Source organism: Stegastes partitus, unplaced genomic scaffold, assembly GCF_000690725.1.
Source record: "Stegastes partitus isolate 25-593 unplaced genomic scaffold, Stegastes_partitus-1.0.2 Scaffold646, whole genome shotgun sequence".
Taxonomy (NCBI): Eukaryota; Metazoa; Chordata; class Actinopteri; family Pomacentridae; genus Stegastes; species Stegastes partitus.
Window position 1 is genome coordinate 30,213 of NW_007578377.1, and position 7,797 is coordinate 38,009.

A 7,797-nucleotide genomic window follows, 5' to 3' on the forward strand; every position below is an offset into this window, starting at 1 on the left:
CTCTTTGGTCCAGTAACTGTTCTGGTCTCTGTTGATCAGCAAATGCAATCTCACACCTGACTGAACTCTGACCTTCCACCTCCTCACACACTCCATCTCAGGACGGCGACCCTAAAACACGGCAACAGATCAGTCAGCGGTGACGACAGACGTCCGCATAACAGCTCGAGGTGAATTTACAGCAGAGAGTGGAGGAGGCTGAGCTGTCTGCTGGCCGCTGACATATGACTCACCGCAGTAATTGGTGTAATACAGAGCGGATCTCAACCAGGGGTCTGGAAATTATAAGAAGGCCCGACCGAGGGAGGCCAATTCATAGAGTAATCATAGCGACAAATGCCACGATGATTACTCCTTTAACAATGCCATAAAAATCAAGCACTGTTCACTTACTATGCGAGCGGTCTCCATTCAGCCAGGAGACGACAAAGTGGCAGCGATTTGTTCCGGCGAAAAAAATAAATAAAAAATGTCTGTTTGAAGAACTACTTGAGGTTACTGAAAGAGAACGCTTATCGCAGAGTTTTTGAAATATTTGAGATCAAAAAAATGTTTTGTGTGTGTTTGTCTGGTGCTGCTGGATAGACCTAAACCACAGAGTCCTACAGAGAGCAGGTCCAGGACGGTTAATGAAGCTCAGCTCGGATAGAGATTCATCTGACGGCTGCTGAACACTGAGATGCTCACCTTCGGTTTGTCTGAAGGCCTGAGTGTTGTTCAGCCGACCTTCTCCCTGTCGGGCCTCTGAAGCTTTTTGTTCCTGATCTACAGGTGGCAGCAAATCACTTCCAGCAAAGGCGCTGAAGAGGAATCCGGCGAGCTGGTAAACATTAACAACAAACGGTTTAGGAGGAGGAAAATGCAATCAACACTTCAAGCAAACATACAGCGAGAAACATTAAATCAGGAATGGCCCCGAAGTGAATGAACATGAACCTCCATAAACAGATGTTGTGGTCGCTCTGGGCAGATCAGTCGTCAACACATCGCTGACACGCCGTCACCTTTTAACCCTCTACAGAGGTTCTGGGTGGTTTCTGCTCATGTTTGATTGTTTTTTTCACTTCAATATAAAGTCCTGGAAACAACAAGTTAATGGCTAGAAGTTGAGAGGACTTCTTGGATTGTTAATTTTAAAAATTTTTAAATTTAACATGCATTACACCGGGGACAATGTGGTGCCTGTACATGCTGTAGATATTTTACAGTTTTACAACCTCAACAAACTGGTCGTTCTTCACATCACTCTATGAAGATATCTCACCACGTTGAATGAATCTATCAGCAACTTTCTGACCTCTTGCTTCAGCCAAAATACATTCATTTTGTTGGTCAGATGTGTTTTATTTTGCATTCAGTCTTAATTAGTCCACTTGTTGATATAAAAAGAAGAAAAAGAAAAAGGATATAATTGAACTTTCAGCTGCTATTACCATATTTATTATGTTGAACTGTAAATCTGATTATTTTAGGAGACTGGAGCCTGTTTTTCATTCATGTATAGATATTTTAAGCACTTAGGTCACTGCAGTAACACTGACTAGCTTTTTTCAAGGCATGGTTTTAGCAAGTAGGTCAGATTGCTGTTCAACTAAATATAAATTAGAAATGCTACGTTACTGGGAACGTGACATAAATTGGCTCAACTTAGATAAGTGTGTTGCATGGATGACAGATTAAAATAATAATTCTGAGTCGTCTTTACTAAGTCGAAAGTGCAACTAAAGTAAGTTTTCAAGTACACACTATTTGATTGTTTTCGTTGCTTAAACTCATGTTTAAGTGTACTCTACTAAAAAAGTTAGTACAACTTACAATACCTATTTCTCTTTACTTATTTTTTAAGTGCAATCAGTTTGCGTGCTTTTTTTAAGTAATGATAATTAGATTTTACAACCCAGTTCAGCCAAACAGCCCCCTAAAAATGTCACATGACCGTCGGTTGCAGTTATTCTTCGCTTCTTCCTCTCAGAATTTTTTGCTTTTTGCAGAAATGTTTAAACGATTCACGCAGATTAAACTGATTTTGGAAAGAATATCAAATTTTCGGCTCAGATCTGGTTAATCTCCTTCGTGTCACACAAGATCAGCTCCGTCTGGAAGTTGAGAATTATTTTTTACACTTTCATGCTGTCATGTCATTTTGGCAGTTTTTTTTTTCTATAATACCATCAGACATCATCGCTTTCCAACGTGTTTCGAGGTTCAGAGGATTAAGACCCCGCTGACACACATCAACATTCATCTGAAGCCGTGTTAGTGGTCATTAGACTCTTCTTCTTGTCTTCTTAAATTCCTCAAAAACCATCAGCTCTTTGAAATCTGCCACCGTGTTTGTCATCTCGTTGCTGTCTGTTGGCCTGCTCCTGCTGGGAAACAACAACGGTGACATCAAACCAAAACAACGAGCTGAAAGACGCCAAAACAATCAAAAAATCGTCTTTAGCGGCGGCCCGAGACGAGACCCGGCTGTGAACCCGACATCTCAATCTTCGCCGTCTACGAGTTTCTGGGTGCGAGAATAAATGTGGTGAGTCGTAAGTTGCTGGTTTACGTTATATTCACCTTTTCCGCTGGTACTGAACACGTATTACATCTTAAAGCTCAAAGCAGGTCCGCGAGGATCACAGTAATAATCCTTGAAATCCTTGTCGGGGGGCTTTGGGGGTGCTTAGCAACTACATTTTTCGGCGATGTTGTTGCTAAGCGTTCGAGGTATTTTTAGTGTTTTGCTTCTCCGTTGAGAAAGTTTGGCTTTCTTCGGTGTGACTGTTAATCTTTAGAGTCGTGTTTTTTTTTTTTATTTACAGACTAACTTCGCGGAAACTTTCTGTGCATCAGCAGATTTGAGTTGTAACGCTGCGATTTAGCTCCTCGTGTTTGTTAAGCACTTACATAATATCACACTTTATCTACTTTGTCAGACTTTGTGCACAGTCTTGGATTCACACTCAGGAAAATGGACTTTACTTCCTCTCTGGTTTTTGGAACTGTTGTCTGTACTCCGCTATCAGCCCAAATCTAAATTGTACGTCAGTGTTTCGCATAGCTGGGGACTAGTGTTGAATTTATCTGCAAAACGGATATCTGAAAAGTTAGAAGGAGCCAAATCTCGGTGCTTTGGAGGCTCTCCGTCCTGAACGCTGCGTTTCAGCCTGTCGCCAAATGGGGGCAGAGCGTCCTTTCCCATCTCCTCTCCGCTCAGCCTCTCCAAACAGATGATGACACTATTTTCATTAGAATTAGCCAGATGCTGTTGAGAATTACTGCGAGCTCCAAGAAAGCACAAAAAAAAAAAAAGAACAGTAGACATCAGCATGACTTATTAGGATTTTAAAGACGGCAACATCTGGTGCCACTACAGAACCGGTCCCAAGAAAATAAAAAGAGCCACTAATTTATTGTCAAATCCCAAATCCCAGACAATTAATACTTAACATCTGAGCCTTTTGGAGGAGGCGTTTTTTGGGGGGCAGAAACTGTGACTGTCGACACTCCGGCTGTCATAAACCTGGTTCCAGAGGTGTATTTTTAAATGAGTGATGGTTTCTGGGAAATGTCCCCTGTGATGCTTCCTTAGCGTTCATAACTTTTATTTAATGGCAGATTCGGTTTAGACGTTACTCGTGTTGTACACAGCGAACGTATTCCTTCCTCATTACTGCAGTGATATCAATCTTTATGAGATGTCCAGGTGTGCTCCAGCTGCTGCTAACGGTGAGGTAACAAGCGAGGTGCTTTTATGAGAGGATTCCAGACCAGTCCACGCTTTACCGGCTCTTCACGGTGTTTGTTTGGGCGCTTCTTAGCGATGGTGACGAGGCTCCGTGTGGGTTTTGTGTTTGTGTGCGGCAGGTGCAGCGCGGTGAGCCGCCGAGCACTGAGGTGTGTCATTGAGAGGGCCTGTGGGGCTTAATGCCTGGCCGGTTGGTGTGCACATTAATCTGAATGAAGGCACAAAGTGACAGGGCTGTGATTCAGACTGCCCATTAAAGCTTACAGTCACATGCTTCCCCCGCCGTCACCACTGCGGGGCTTCGGGACGGGAAGGCTCAGCCGGCAGCTCAGGTGCGTCTGGCCGCCCACCGAACGCAGGGAGACGGGCGGACAGGTGGCTGATAAGCAGGGATGTACCAACGCTATGCAGTTTGTGGAGATCTGTGATGGTCTCCTGTGGCTGCACTTATTCATATCTGCAGCGTGTCTGCGTCATATCACCACCACGTGTACCGAGGCCGCATTCAGATCCGGTTATAGTCAGCAAGGACGACAAAGTGAGCGATACCAGTTGATGTGGGAGCGGTGGTGCTTGAGCCTGAAATGTTTAACATTTCAAAGAAATGAAGGGAAGGACGAGCAAAGAAATGACAGACAGAGGAAAGGATGGATAGATGTGAAGGACGGATGTCGGGAAGAAAGGAATGAAGACAGAAAGACCAAATAAGAAGGTTTCACATCAGAGCGCCGAGCAGAAGAAAGATGGCCGGTCAAATAGATCAGCGCTGTCTGAGAGATGACAAGTGGATGCTCTCCCTTTGACACCGTGATCATTTCTCATGAATGTTAACGGCCCAATTTCTGTTTTTTTTTCTCCTCTTCTTTTTTTTAATGTCGCCTCCTGACACACCCCTTGGCACCAATCAAATCTAACACGACGAGGCTGTCAGCCGGCGTTAAGCCACAGGTCTCCTCATCACGGCGCTCGGAGGCCGACAAAGGTCAACTGTTGCTGAAAAATATTACTCCCCGGGTCAACACTTCCTGAATTAGTTACCCTGACGGCGGCAGATATGATGAGATGAAACTTTAATGACGCTTGTCAGGATGCGGACGTTCCAGCGGCAAACAAGTCGAGGAGGATGTGGAGAAACGGGCCACGAGGAGATCAGCAACACGAATAAACCGAGCCTCAGCAGGTAGCATGAATGAATGAATGAATGAAGGCGACGTAAATGTTGAAAAATGACTGCAATAAAAGCCACTCAGCAGTGATTAAGTGGCATTAAAGGAACAGTTTGACGTTTTGAGAAATGGGCTCAGCTGCCTTCTTGCCAAGAGTTGCGCCACTCCGGGGTTCTACGGGTGCTGCATCAGGAAACCATTTCTTGGGAAACGGCAGCCGAAGGCCACGACTTCCTGGAATCTTTTGGTCAGCGTGAGGTTGCCAGGACACCAGGAGAGTATCCAGGAAGTCACGTTTCCGCTGTTTGCCAAGAAATGGTTGCCAAGAAACCCACACATCCCGTTTATTTTGTCCAACCGCTGCTTTAAAGGTTTTGTTCCCTCTCGTGGGGCTCGGCGGCGGCGATGACGTCACAAACGTGAACTCTGATGCACACATGCCACTTAGCGATGCTGCAAAACATCTTGAAAGCCCTCATTGAGAGGAACAAACTCAATGAAAGGAGTTATTACAAAAGGAAAACATACAAAGTGCTCCGAAGTTCAAACGAGTTCAGCGAAAGTGCTGTTTGGAAGAAAAGTTTACAAAGAAAGAAAGACCCAAGGCACTCTTCTGGCAATGAAGTTAAAAGCCTTCATGCAGATGGCTATTTCATGATGAAATTCTAAAAACTCAGACAATAGCTGTACATATTCAAATAAAGCTGGGATGCAGCTCATGCGTAGCGGCACAAACAGCCTCCTTCTGGGCGTAATGGACAGTACGGCTCAATCTCCACCCGCAGGCCGAAGCACTAAACCGCCACCGACGAAGCCGACGTCACAGCTGTGGTGTTTGAGGAGGATGAGATGCAGGATGTCCACAGCACATGTTGCTCAGAAGTGAATTTGAACTTTTGCTTTAGTGTTTTAGCAAAGAAAGAAACGTGAACATCAGTAAAACCTATGAATCAAAATACAAAAAAACTGTACAGATGTGCAACAAATGACCACAACAGCAAGTAAACAGATGCTTTCCCTGACAGATAAACTTCTCAGGTGTGTGTTTATGCGTCACCAGTTTTACTCTGAACTATGGGCAAGACTCACAGAAAGGACACTCGTGCACATGCAACAGCTATTTGGCAGGAATGTGCTTTAAAGTCGGTTTTAAAGTCGGTGAATGTGGAGTCTGGGATTGGACCAGTGTTCTCTTTGAGCAGATGTAAGATGATTGCAAACCATAAAGTCGATGAATTCAACAAACCAACAGGTGATAGAGCACCGCATGGCTAATAGACGGCTTTAACAAAGAAAAACAGCAATAATAATAGACAGTACACATTATGGCATGAGGCTACATGCATCAGGATCACTGCATTAAAATCAGTTCCTCTGTTTAGTCCTGAAGAAGCTCTGGTCTGCATCTGATCCGGTTATAAAGACAACCACCAACCTGAACACTCGTTTTTTTTCAAACCTTCAACCAGAAGGACGTCTGAATCCCTGTTATGTGTCCTATAACAGTGTTTTGCCATGAGGTAACCACATTTTGCTTTTCTGGCTGCATGTTTATGTTCACAGACTCCCAAACGCAGGTACAAGACAAACAGCAGACGACAAACGCAGTGTTACAGCCATTAAATTTGATGTCATCCACCTTATGAGCCTTAAAATCACTGGTTTGCTCACACTGCTTTATATGAGCACAGCGTGTTACATCAGCTTCCTAATTGACTGTATTCTGCTCTACAGAACGAGAAGCAACAGAGGTTTGTTTTCTCAAATACAGTCGTGACTCGATAATCCGACACTAAATGTAAAACCTTCTTTTATGTCAGATATCAAGGCTGTGGGATTGTCAAGATGGAGGTCCAGATTCAAGGAGGGCTTGATGCTGGAAGGATCATTAGTTGTTCATTATTGTTCATAGTTGTTATAATAACTAGTAGGGCTGGTCCCAGTAGCACTTTCTGCTCTCTGGATATTCAGGCCCAATTAATGATGAACGTCCAAATGGTCGGGGGACACTTCCACCCCGGGGCAGCGCTCTGACGGGGTGGAAGTGTCCAGAACACACAGGCAGTACTTGGCTGCTGATGCTAGTTTAGTTAGCGCTCACACTTCTGTTTCCTCCATCGGTGGCGGTGGGGGAGTGGCAGATACGCTCCACCGTTACCATCCATGTTTACTTCCATAAACACTGAGCACGCTCGCTGCGTGTGACGTCGTCGTGTCCTCTTCTGCGCATGCGGGACACTTTTGGGTCGCATGAAGTTCACACAGCAGATCACATACAAGTCGCATTGAACTGGAAACGTGAAGGAAGTCACAAAGAAATCCTCACTGAGCATCAAGTCCTGCAGTGTGAACGTAGCCAATCTGTGGGATTGTTCAGTCAGATAATACGCCGTCATCCTGATTGGTGACATTAAATGTCATGTCGGAGTCAGAATCCAAGGCTGTCGCTATGTTAAGGCTGTTTTTAATGGGTTCCGTCGGATCGCAAGGTTTTAGGGTCGGATTATCGAGTCACGACTGTGCACGACAAATTAGAAGATCCATAAAAATGCACAGGACTCATCACAGAGACTCTTCGCTCGTCTCTGTCACAGTGAACGCTTCCACTCGTTCCACTCTCTGGAACTTTCCACACTCGACTGCCAGAGTTTTATCTGCCATCTGCCCACAGACACGCTCGCACGTGAGAGAACAAGCGGAGGAAGGTGAAGGTTAATGAAAGGTGTGTCTCCCATCTTGTCTTGTGCCACCCTCCACAGATGGAGACTCTGATAAAATCCTCCCTTTTCCTCTGCGCTCCGAGGCCTGGCTGCGTTCTGGCCTCCGGTCGCCGCCCTGCTGAGCTCCACTTCCTCTGGATAAGAGCTGACTATCTTCATATCTCGGCCACGGATG